At 42.2% G+C, this 12740-nt stretch overlaps 1 long non-coding RNA gene across 1 annotated transcript in view; it reads left to right on the forward strand.

The window, feature by feature from the left end:
* The first annotated feature begins 3612 nt into the window (after positions 1–3612).
* LOC140728713 (uncharacterized) overlaps positions 3613–12740 on the forward strand; it is a 33421-nt gene continuing 24293 nt past the window's right edge. The window contains exons 1-2 of the long non-coding RNA XR_012099160.1: positions 3613–3757; positions 6175–6380. This is a non-coding gene — a long non-coding RNA (uncharacterized lncRNA). The remainder of the gene's footprint in view (positions 3758–6174; positions 6381–12740) is intronic.

The raw sequence follows: 12740 nt of genomic DNA on the forward strand, positions 1-12740 counted from the left end.
ATCGGTTCATCACCATTTAGTATGGAGGCTTCTCCAGTTAACAAGATCAAAACAGACTACAGACAGGTGTAGACTCAACTAGTTCCACCACAAGCAAAACCCTCCTCACCATCTCAAGAGGCGGCTCCATGAGAAAGTGCCATCCGTCATTAAGGACCCTCACCATATGAGACATGTCCTATTCGTGTTATTACCACCAGTGGAGGTACAAGAGCCTGAAGTGCTACACTCAATTTTTTAGGGCCCGCTTCTTCACCTCCACCATCAGATTTCTGAATGGTCCTTGAAACTATGAACACTACCACATTATTCTTCTTATGCGCTATTTATTTATTTTTCTAAGTTAGAGCAATCTTTATGTCTTGCACTGTATTGCTGCTACAACACAACAAACTTCACAACATAAGTCAGTGAGGATAAAACTGATTTTGATTCAGATTCTGAGAAGAATAGATGGGTGCTTGATGGTTAGTGCATGTTTGGTGGGCTGATGGGCTTGCTTTTATGCTTCATGACATTAGGGGTGCAAATACATTGTCCTTTGTGCAGCTGGGTGGATGTTCAGAGATCAAGGGGTTAAAGCAGAGGGGTGTTTCAGGCTCCTCTGTGGCAGTAGTGGTGTCAATCAAGACTGCATGCACACTGGAGATATGTCTGCTTTGCATGTGTCTACTGCATCCAAGCTGACTCCTATGTTGTCTGGGATCTGGGATATGCTAGAAGAAGCCCTTAAATGATGTCCAGCACACCCAAACAAAGACCTCTCTGTTGCAGTGAATTTTTTTTACAGGACGTATAATGGCATAGAGCATGATGTCAAATAATTCTAGGAACACATTTATGTTTAAAGATATTTGCAAGTTTGTATGTAACTTTCAAGAGTACCATTATCATTTCACATATCTAGTTTAGTTTACAATCACTGGATAATATTAGTAGTGGACATAATCTTCACAACTGTTGGGTGTCCATTGACGTTAATGAATTACAGGTGTTCAGGGCCCATGTTTATGATCATTGGTCCTTGTTGGTTCTGAGCAGTGGAGGACTTTGCCGATTCATACACAGGGGTCAGTACAGTACAAGTTGCTGAATTTTAAAGCAATGAAACAAGAAAACAATGAAGGGTGATGAGGACTGGCTGGCTAGTGGAGGTGCAGCACTGGAAACTGCATGCTTGCATTGAGGCAGTGTGCTGTTTTCATTACAGCTGCCGCTTATTGTCAGACTATTGCTTCCTGTAATTTTTCACTTAAAGACAAAATGGTATTGATTTCTCACCCATTTTTCAATTCTGTGTGATTTTCACTGCAGATAAACCTGAATCTTGTTGATATATTCATGTGTTCAGTGTGCATAGCCTTAACGATGCAAAAGTGCTAGACTGATAATCACAAATTGAAATATTTTGAAGAGGCTCCAAGTGATCACAATGGGAGTGCCACGCAGCATTTCTGGCATCTTCTGCTCAGGACAGATCATCAGATTTAATTAGCAATTCCAGATCTGCATGGCTGCCTTTCTTCTTGCAACCAGCATTTTGGGGCTGTTTAACTGGGAAGCACCAATTATAATTGGCAGCACGTGTTTATCTTTTCTGCCTTTTTGCCCCTTCATAAATGATGAAAAGCAAAACTAAAATGCGAACCAAATGTGGAACTGAAAGTTGTGCAAAAATTACAATCCTTTAAAGATAAACATAGTGCATAAAAGTGAGGTCTTGTTATCTTCATCCTGTTCAGACAATACATTCTAACCCAAGCAATTCTCACAATTAAGTTAACTCAGATCTTGATCAGTTACCAATGACATCTCATCACTTTTAATGTGTAAGGTCATTGAACTTTTTCTCTTGGATGCACAGCCACCTCGCTATGACCACACTGCACCTCCTCTTTGCCAGAGAAAGGCTAAACTCTTCACCTCCTGCTCAGAAATGGATCAAATCAGCTTCACGTTAGTCAATGGTATCCCATTGGAAAGTGATTTTCCTTCAGAAGCTCGGAAAAATAATGAGCCAATCTGTTAAATTACCCTTCAACCTCCATTCAAAGTAAATGAAACTAATTTCTTGAAACTCTTGCAGTTACCCATCTCAGGTGCCACCTTAGTACGTCTCGTCTCCAAGGCCCTGGCACTAATCCTGGACTGAACTAATTGCATCACTGCCTTGAATTGGGCAAATTACCCAGGCTGAGGCTAAGCAGTGATTTTACAAGCAGAGCATAATGTCTTTGTTCTTACATTTGGCACCTATGTTTATAAAACCCAGCATTCAATATATATGTTTTTTAAATTTCACAAGACGATACCTGTGAGCCAGTAAATACAGGATCAAGTCACACAAAAAACTTTCCAAATTAAATCACCTGCAAAGCATCAAAAGCTCCTAAACACATATGTTTACTTTAACAAATTCTTTGACTTAGGAGCATCACATGCCTAGGTTCTTCTCGATGAATACTTAAAGAGGACATCCAAGTGGATGCAGTTATCACTTTATTTATAATACGGTAGAATTAAAGGACAGTTTAGGTTGTATTTTTGATTAATGCCCAGTTTAAGTGAGGAATTAATAGAAGGATCATTTAACAATTAATTGTCCAAATAAATTAATTACGTTGATTCCTCTGCACACTCCACACACTGCACACGTGAACAAGTGGTAAGCTGAATATTGGAAAATTCACCTTGACTGTCTGTTGTGATAGCATGATAGAATTAATTCTTACTGTGGGCTATTTATTGAAATGCTTTTCTGCGGCTTGATCAATATTGCTTGTTGTCTGTACTTCCCCTTTAGCTGTCTTTCATATGTTATACTGAAACATTCACCAATTTATTTGTGAAAGTGACTTTGCCCAAAATCAAATCATCACAATCTTTATACAAGAAGAACAAAGCCCTTGACAGTAGGATTATTACTAATCAGAAAGCTATTTTGCTCCTTCTGTAATTATCTGAGAATATCTACTGTTTAGAATTACTCTACAGACAACCCCTGTATTACAGAAATTCGCCCTTACGGAGTTCACAAATCACAGCTCAGAAAATATGGAGTACAAACTGTACCCCAGATTTATGTAAAAAGTAAATAAATACAATTTTTTTTTCAATTCACATTTCTCGACAGGGGCTTCACATTATGGAGAATCATGTTTTAGAACTTTTACTTGGAACACCACCGCCTGCCTTAATGCAAAGTTTGTCTGTGTTGTTCATGTTATATATCCTGTTTGTGCACCTTTTCTATTGCTTTGAAATATTATTGAGATGAATTTGAAAACAAATAAGTGACTTTAACTGACTCCATCCAAATCTACTTACAAACTATGTACAGTGAAAACCTACATCACTTTCTGTCCAGATTCCCAGCTTGTTTCATTGTTCAATGGTAAGAGAGTGGCTAGTGTGGATGTTAACCTTATTTGGTATCTTGTAAAAATTCCATTACATCACTTGCTTATTTTATCTTTCCCAATCATTGATTATGAATGTACTGCTCTACGTTTTGTATCTGCTTTGGAGTAAGCTACCCAGCCCACTCAAGTTCAGTGCTTATATGGCTGTTAAAATATAGATAAATAATACAGATAGATGGGATATATTAAACTGCCCTTTAGCAGATTTCACTCATCTCTGTGGAACTACTAACCTTGGTAAGAAGAAAAATCTTTCATTATTTCTGGCAAGAGGCTGGTAATTATTGAAATCCAGTCGCTGAAGCACCAGCTGGACTGCAATGATTCTGAGACAGGTGGGTCTGATAGATGAACCACTTCTGACTGGATAATGATTATCTTCTTGGTGAACATTATTGCATGAAGTAAAATTAAAACTCTAAAACTTTTGTTCAAAAATTCCACACCTAACTATTCATCATGGCTTTGCTTCTAGGGGAAACTATGATGTTGTACTCTATTTTAAAGTGGAAGGGGATAAGGTGCAGACAGGCCCTGAAACAGGGGTTGTACTTAGGTACGCTAGGAAGCTGTAGGTCCAGAATGTTGTAATGCATTTAAATCCTAACTATCCTCTGAAGTTTGCAAGCTGCCCAAATTTAAGAAAAGCAAGTGATGTTTAAGCAGGATTCTGCTTGCAAATTCTTTCCTAATGTGGGAAATTTGAAGACGCATTATTGAACTGCTCAAAGATCTCGTGAAAAGATCTTTGAGTCAGAGAAAATGGAATGTTCACTCAAAGTAAAATTCTGTGGAATTGTTATACTTTATTTGTGTATGAGGTGTATCGGTGTCCAGGGAGGGGTATCACCACTGATGGAGGGTCTTGTTGTGTCCAATGTGGGGCAGCACTCTCAATTTTGCTCCCCACCAGCCACTCAGCTCTCACCTGTGACTCTAAGCAGCAGTTTGCATGTGCCTCTATTGACCTCTTCAACAGGCAGGCTAAGTGGGCTAGCATGTGGGCTTCATACCCTGTTGAGATAGGGACATAGCTGCCCTGGCGTGCAAAGTCAGCTTGGGTGGAATGTGCAGATGAGATGTACAATGAGATCGAATAGCCAGGAAGATGGCTCTTCAGCTCTCTGTAGAGAACAAAGAAGTTGTGGTTATTCAATGCAACCAAGGAAGACTCCAGTTGTGACGACTACTGGATCAGTCATGATTGAATGGCAGAGCAGACTCAATGGGCCAAATGGCCTACTTCTACTCCTATATCTTATGGCTTATGGTCTTATGGTCTTGCTACTCATACCACGGGACCTGGACTTCTGAGGTTGAAGGAGTGGGAACTCCCCCAGTGCTACAGCTTTTCCATTTTAAGAACTCCTCACACAGGTTTCCTGTTGTCACCGTTTTTCAATCACTGCTACCTATTGGGATATATCTTAGGTAAGCACAAGGATTTACAAGGATTATTTTATACAATTTTCTGTTTTTGATTGTGAATACAGTGGATCAATTGGTTGATCCTGGCAGCTGCTTACTTGGGCAGCACTCAGAAAGCAAAAATGTAATTGAGAAAATAGCCGGGTTCCCTTCACTTATTTGGGATACTATGCTACTTAACTGGGGCAGGAGACGTGCTGAACAGTTTGTAACTAGCGTCAGAGGTGTCCACTGGTGTGGCTGTTAGACACGACACCGTGCTTAGAGTGAACAGTTTTTAAATATGTTCACTTGTGTGTGCTTCTGTTCAAAAAGCAGTGATTTTCTTGTCACTGAAACTTCATGAGAAATAAGCAGTAAGACAATTCAGAAATGATTTACTCACTGTGATTCAGGCTTGGAGATGCATGAAACGGCTGGGAGTGAAAATGAAATTACTTCACTACTTCAACTAGTTAAGAATTAGGACAAATTTGAAGTTATCGACAATCATGTTGAATGTTACAATGAAAATGAAGATTTGGAGGATGTAATCATCCATAACATTGTATGAAGGCAGTCCATTATCTGCACTAGGTGTCTGTGCTAATTTTATTCATTTACAGTCAACCAAAAGAACGTATTGTCCATTGTGTGTGACAATGACAATGAAATCTGTGCAGAAGAGTTTTTAAAGCAGACAGTTCCACTCTCTCGATCTCAGAAGTCCAGGTCCAGTGGTATGAAGAGTCACAAACTGGGGTCATTCTCAGCTGCAGTGACTTCTTTTGTACTTTATCATGCCCTTCGCTCCCCACAAAGCTTTGTAGATCCGTTTTCTTGGTCTTCTGATCTCACTGTTGATCTTGTCCGCCTAGTCCGCTGGAGCTGATTTCACACGCCAGGACAGGCATGTCCCTATTCCGATGAGGTACACACCTGCCAGCTACTCTCACCTGGTTTAGCTCACCTGTCGAAGTGATGTATCGTGGTGTGGCTGCGGTGCCATGCAAACAGCTACTTGGAGCCACAAGGGAGCACTGATAGTCTGGTGGGGACCAAAGGTGTGTGTGTTGCCCTGGAATGGATATGACAAGCCCCCTCATCAGAGGTGCTGCCCCTCCCTGGACATGACAGCATATGCTGGATGAATTCCCTCTGTTGAAAAATATTATGAACTGACACACAGTTTTACAACACTGTAGCAACATTGGCAGGATTCTATATTGTCCTCTATTTCATTTAAATACATAATTTGTTACTCAGTTAAATAGTAGTTTGTCTTTTTTTATATTTCTTTCTTTATATTTCTTTTATATTATATTATAGTTTTGTCTTTTTTTAGATTTCTTCGGCAGTTTGAACGGGGCACGACTGCGCAAGTGCGTGAAGATCAGCCTCTGAGATCAGCGGGAGAGTTTAAAAAGTGAACAGATTAACGGAGTGGGTGTCAGAGGAGCGGGTGACAGAGTAGAGGGAGACAGAGTAGGAAGGCTTTGGCTCGAGAGGCTTCGGCAAGCAGAGACTGAGGACGAGCTTGCTCCCATTCAGGTAAGGTCGGGTAAGCTCCTTTAATTAATCTAATTAGTTTAGGAGTGGGTAATGGAGGCAGCAGTTAGGGCAGTTGAGTGCTCCGTTTGCAGTATGCGGGAAGTCAGAGCGAGCACAGCTGTCCCTGATGACTACACCTGCAAAAGGTGCATCCAGCTGCAGCTCCTGACAAACCAAGTTTGGGAACTGGAGCTGGAGCTGGATGAACTTCAGATCATTCCGGAGGCAGAGGCAGAAATAAACAGGAGTTTCAAGGAGATAGTCACCCCTAAGAGTCAGGAGACAGGTAGCTGGGTGACTGTCAGGAGAGGGAAGGGGATTAGACAGGAAGAGCAGAGCACCCCTGTGGCAGTTCCCATCAACAATAAGTATACCGTTTTGGATACTGTTGGTGGGGACAACCTACCAGGGATAAGTTGCAGTGGTTGCGTCTCTGGCACCGAGACTGGACCCTCAGCTCAGAAGGGAAGGGGGGAAAAGAGGAGAACAGTAGTGATAGGGAATTTGATAGTTAGGGGGACAGATAAGAGGTTCTGTGGAAGAGATCGAGAATCCTGGATGGTCTGTTGCCTCCCTGGTGCCAGGGTCTGCGATATCTCGGATCGAGTTCTCAGTATTCTCAGGAGGGAGGGTGAGCAGTCAGATGTCGTGGTCCATGTAGGGACCAATGACATGGATCGGAAGAAGGAGGAGGTCCTGCAAAGAGAATTTAGAGAGTTAGGTGCAAAGTTGAAGGACAGGACCTCCAGGGTTACAACCTCAGGATTGCTACCTGTGCCAGGTGCTAGTGAGGCCAGAAATAGGAAGATAATGCAGCTAAATACATGGCTAAGGAGTTGGTGCAGGAGGGGGGCCTTCATGTTTCTGGACAATTGGGCCTTGTTCCAGGAAAGGTGGGACCTGTTCCGATGGGACGGGTTGCACCTGAACTGGAAAGGGACTAACATCCTTGCAGGAAGGTTTGCTAGTGCTGCTCCCAGGGGTTTAAACTAGATTTGCGGGGGGGGGGGGGGGAACCAGAGTGTTACAGCAGATAGAGAGGTGGTGCAGGGCAAAGGTCATGCGAGAGCTGCAAGTATAGTGCATGGAGTAAAGCCAGATCTAGCATATAAAGAGGCTTTGGGGAAAGACAAACAGAATAAAGGGTGTAAAGGTAGTAAGGTAAAAGGGCTAAAGTGCATGTAATTCAATGCAAGAAGCATCAGGAACAAAGGTGATGAACTGAGAGCTTGGATGCATACTTGGAATTATGATGTAGCGGCCATTACAGAGACTTGGCTGGCACCAGGGCTGAAATGGATTCTCAATATTTCTGGATTTCAGTGCTTTAAAAGGGATAGAGAGGGGGGAAAGGGGTAAGAGGGGTGGCATTACTGGTCAGGGATACTATTACAGCTGCAGAAAGGGTGGGTAATGTAGCAGGATCCTCTTTTGAGTCAGTATGGGTAGAAGTCAGGAACACGAAGGGAGCAATTACTCTATTGGGAATATTTTATAGGCCCCCTGATAGCAGCAGAGATACGGAGGAGCAGATTGGGAGGCAGATTTTGGAAAGGTGCAAAAATAACAGGGTTGTTATCATGGGTGACTTTAACTTCCCTAATATTATTGGCACCTGATCAGTTCCAAAGGTTTAGATGGGGCAGAGTTTGTCAAGTGCGTCCAGGATGGATTCCTGTCACAGTATGTTGACAGGCTGACTGGGGGAATGCCATACTAGATCTAGTATTAGGTAGCGAACCGGGTCAGGTCACAGATCTCTCAGTGGGTGAGCATCTGGGGGACAGTGATCACCGCTCCCTGACCTTTAGCATTATCATGGAAAAGGATAGAATCAGAAAGGAAAGGAAAATTTTTAATTGGGGAAGGGCAAATTATGAGGCTATAAGGCTAGAACTTGCGGGTGTGAATTGGGATGATGTTTTTGCAGGGAAATGTATTATGGACACGTGGTCGATGTTTAAGGATCTCTTGCAGGATGTTAGGGATAAATTTGTCCCGGTGAGGAAGGTAAAGAATGGTAGGGTGAAGGAACCATGGGTGACAAGTGAAGTGGAAAATCTAGTCAGATGGAAGAAGGCAGCATACGTGAGGTTTAGGAAGCAAGGATCAGATGAGTCTATTGAGGAATATAGGGTAGCAAGAAAGGAGCTTAAGAAGGAGCTGAGGAGAGCAAGAAGGGGGCATGAGAAGGCCTTGGCGAGTAGGGTAAAGGAAAACCCCAAGGCATTCTTCAATTATGTGAAGAACAAAAGGTTGACAGGAGTGAAGATAGGACCGATTAGCGATAAAGGTGGGAAGATGTGCCTGGAGGCTGTGGAAGTGAGCGAGGTCCTCAATGAATACTTCTCTTCGGTATTCACCAATGAGAGGGAACTTGATGAAGGTGAGGACAGTATGAGTGAGGTTGATGTTCTGGAGCATGTTGATATTAAGGGAGAGGAGGTGTTGGAGTTGTTAAAATACATTAGGACGGATAAGTCCTTGGGGCCTGATAGAATATTCCCCAGGCTACTCCACAAGGCAAGGGAAGAGATTGCTGAACCTCTGGCTAGGATCTTTATGTCCTCGTTGTCCACGGAAATGGTACCGGAGGATTGGAGGGAAGCGAATGTTGTCCCCTTGTTCAAAAAAGGTAGTGGGGATAGTCCGGGTAATTATAGACCAGTGAGCCTTATGTCTGTGGTAGGAAAGCTGTTGGAAAAGATTCTTAGAGATACAATCTATGGCATTTAGAGAATCATGGTCTGATCAGGGACAGTCAGCATGGCTTTTTGAAGGGCAGATCGTGTCTAACAAGCCTGTTAGAGTTCTTTGAGGAGGTGACCAGGCATATAGATGAGGGTAGTGCAGTGGATGTGAGCTACATGGATTTTGGTAAGGCATTTGACAAGGTACCACACGGCAGGCTTATTCAGAAAGTCAGAAGGCATGGGATCCAGGGAAGTTTGGTCAGGTGGATTCAGAATTGGCTTGCCTGCAGAAAGCAGAGGATCGTGGTGGAGGGAGTACATTCAGATTGGAGGGTTGTGACTAGTGGTGTCCCATGAGGATCTGTTCTGGGACCCCTACTTTTCGTGATTTTTATTAATGACCTGGATGTGGGGGTAGAAGGGTGGGTTGGCAAGTTTGCAGATGACACAAAGTTGGTGGTGTTGTGGATAGTGTTGAGGATTGTCGAAGATTGCAGAGAGATATTGATAGGATGCAGAAGTGGGCTAAGAAGTTGCAGATGGAGTTCAACCCGGAGATGTGTGAGGTGGTACACTTTGGAAGGACGATCTCCATGGCAGAGTACACAGTAAATGGCAGGATACTTGGGAGTGTGGAGGAGTAGAGGGATCTGGGGGTACATGTTCACAGATCCCTGAAAGTTGCCTCACAGGTAGATAGGGTAGTTAAGAAAGCTTATGGAGTGTTAGCTTTCTTAAGTCGAGGGATAGAGTTTAAGAGTTACAGGGTAATGATACAGCTCTATAAAACTCTGGTTAAGCCACACTTGGAGTACTGTGTCCAGTTCTGGTTGCCTCACTATAGGAAGGATGTGGAAGCATTGGAAAGGGTACAGAGGAGATTTACCAGGATGCTGCCTGGTTTAGAGAGTACTGATTATGATCAGAGATTAAGCGAGCTCGGGCTTTACTCTTTGGAGAGAAGGAGGATGAGAGGAGACATGATAGAGGTATACAAGATATTAAGAGGAATAGATAGAGTGGATAGCCAGCACCTCTTCCCTAGGGCACCACTGCTCAATACAAGAGGACATGGCTTTAAGGTAAGGGGAGGAAAGTTCAAGGGGGATATTAGAGGAAGCTTTTTTACTCAGAGAGTGGTTGGTGTGTGGAACGCTCTGCCTGAGTCTGTGGTGGAGGCAGATACACTAGTGAAATTTAAAAGACTACTAGACAGGTATATGGAGGAATTTAATGTGGTGGTTATGTGGGAGGCAGGGTTTAAGGGTCGGCACAACATTGTGGGCCGAATGGCCTGTACTGTGCTGTATTGTTCTTTGTTCTTTGTATATCTTTTTAACTACTTGCATGAAACTTTGGCTAATTGGAGCAGCCGCTTAATTGGGTGGCTGAAGTGGTGCTGAGGTGCCCCAATTAAATAGAATGCACCTTATTTTTAAAATGAGTATTGTGGCCAGCATGGACCTGTTTCCATGCTAATATGAATCAAAGACTCAGTATACATTGATTATTGAAGTAAAGTAACTACCTATCTGCATAATTGGTATAATTTGGTTAATAGTACGTATAATGTACATAAATGCTTACTCAAAGGTAAACACACATGCACACTCTGTACAGTTGGCCTGCGTACTGCCCCGTTGTTGTACACTATAACTATTAATTTCAATGAATTATAAAGTGTAAATTCTGCAATTTTTGCTCTGGATTCTCTGCATGTCTCTTGCGTTGACCCATGGTGACACTCAGTCGTGTGCAAGTTTTGGGTTTTCTCTACCTGTGCATAACCTGCGAACCATGTGGACCCTACGCAACAGGAGATTTTTTTACGGCACTTGGCAGGCTGTCTTCAGAGTTATTCAGGAGAAGCCTGTCTGAGCAACTGAATTAAAGCAGGGACTTTGAGAAGAAGCTTCACAAGGCCTTGATCATATGCTCCAAAGGGCAATCTCACCTGTGCATTACTCATCCTCGAGCAATATCCTATCAACAGGTCATCACTTTGCTGCCTGTAAGTGAAGTGAGCATGAATTAGCAAACACAATTGCTAAAATATCAGTGAAAACACTCTCCAAAATTAATGTATTAATTATAGAACACCCTGACTCACCCTGAGACAGTGAAAGGTGCTGCAAACTGATAGTTTTCTTCATTTCATTCCTGCATAAAAATAAAATTGGTGGGACAGTGATTAACTTGCTCTCTGAAAGAGGCCATGCAAATGGATAAACTGGTAAGTAAACAAGGCATATGACATACTTATTTACCTTCACTTGTCGGGGCATTGTGTATAAGAGTCAGGAAGTCATGTTAAAGCTGTTTAAGCCTTTGGTTAGGTTGCAATTGCAATATTGTGTGCAGTTCTGGTTACCCCAATACAGGAAGGAAACAGACAGAGGCTTTGGGTAGGGTGCAGAGTGGTGTACCAGGACGCTACTAGGTTTAGAGATCCTGAGCTACAAGGTGAGGTTGGACAAACCTGGGCTGTTTTCATTGGAGGCTGAGGAGGGATCGAACAAAAACTTATAAAATTGTGAGAATTTTTAAGAATCATTTTCCCAGAGTAATAATGTCAAATACTGGAGGACAGGCAGTTAGGGTGAGAGGGGAAAGTTTAAAGGAGATGCCTGGAGAAGGGTTTTTACACAGAGAGTAGTGGGTGCCTGGAGTGGCTGCCGGGGGTGGGTGTGAAAGCTGATACGATAGTGGTCTGCTTAAGAGGCTTTGGATAGACACATGAATATGCAAGGATAGAGAATAGGTAGAAGAGTTTTAGTATAATTGTTTGGCACAGGCTTGGTGGGGCAAAGAGCTTGATCCTGTGCTGTACTATGTGCTACATAACTTCAAGATGAAAAATCAAATACATACAACAGCCTTTAAAAACTGATAGCAATTTAGTATTTCCGGATCTTTCAGTATTTTTATATAGTATATAACAGACTCGGTCTCTAACCAATGACAGCATTTTTAAAAAATAACTAAAGCCATTTTATTTCTTTCTTGAGTGCTGAGTGACACACCTTACGATAAAACTTGTTGAGTTTCTTCCTAAATGTTTCATAGCAACAGATCCCCGGCCACATATCTTAACCAGACTTAAAGAGGGAACTAATTACAGATAGCTTGTAGAAGTTTAAAGGGAAATGGCCGAGTATATCCTTGACTCCACAGTGATCAGAGCCAATATCAAAAGTGAAAATTAATTCTCCACTGCATGTCTGTTTAAAGTGAGTACCCATGGAATCAGGATTATAAAGCATCTTTACTGCCTCATGCCATCTGGGCTGTCATTTTGATTCAAGCACAACAGTGTAATACCCTGTAAAGATGTCACTCTGTCCAAATTTATTATATTTTTAAGATAAAAAGAGCTTTTGTTGATGTTGAACTGAATTAATTGTATTAAAAATTGAATACATTAACTTCAACATGTCTTGAAAATGAGTAGAAGCATTCCTCTCTGTTCTTTAAGTACACTTACTAAAAATCACAGTTTTATTACAGGTTTCAGCCCTCATTTAATTAATGAGTAGGTAAAGCTGATACTGTCTGCTGATCTACTGGCACTACCATTAAATATGTTTATGTTGCGTTGGCACCATCTTTCCTGTACTCTAAAATCTGCCGTAAAACACTAAGGGGGAGTCCCCAGGATATTAAAAAC

This window comes from Hemitrygon akajei, chromosome 6, assembly GCF_048418815.1.
Source record: "Hemitrygon akajei chromosome 6, sHemAka1.3, whole genome shotgun sequence".
Classification (NCBI taxonomy): Eukaryota; Metazoa; Chordata; class Chondrichthyes; order Myliobatiformes; family Dasyatidae; genus Hemitrygon; species Hemitrygon akajei.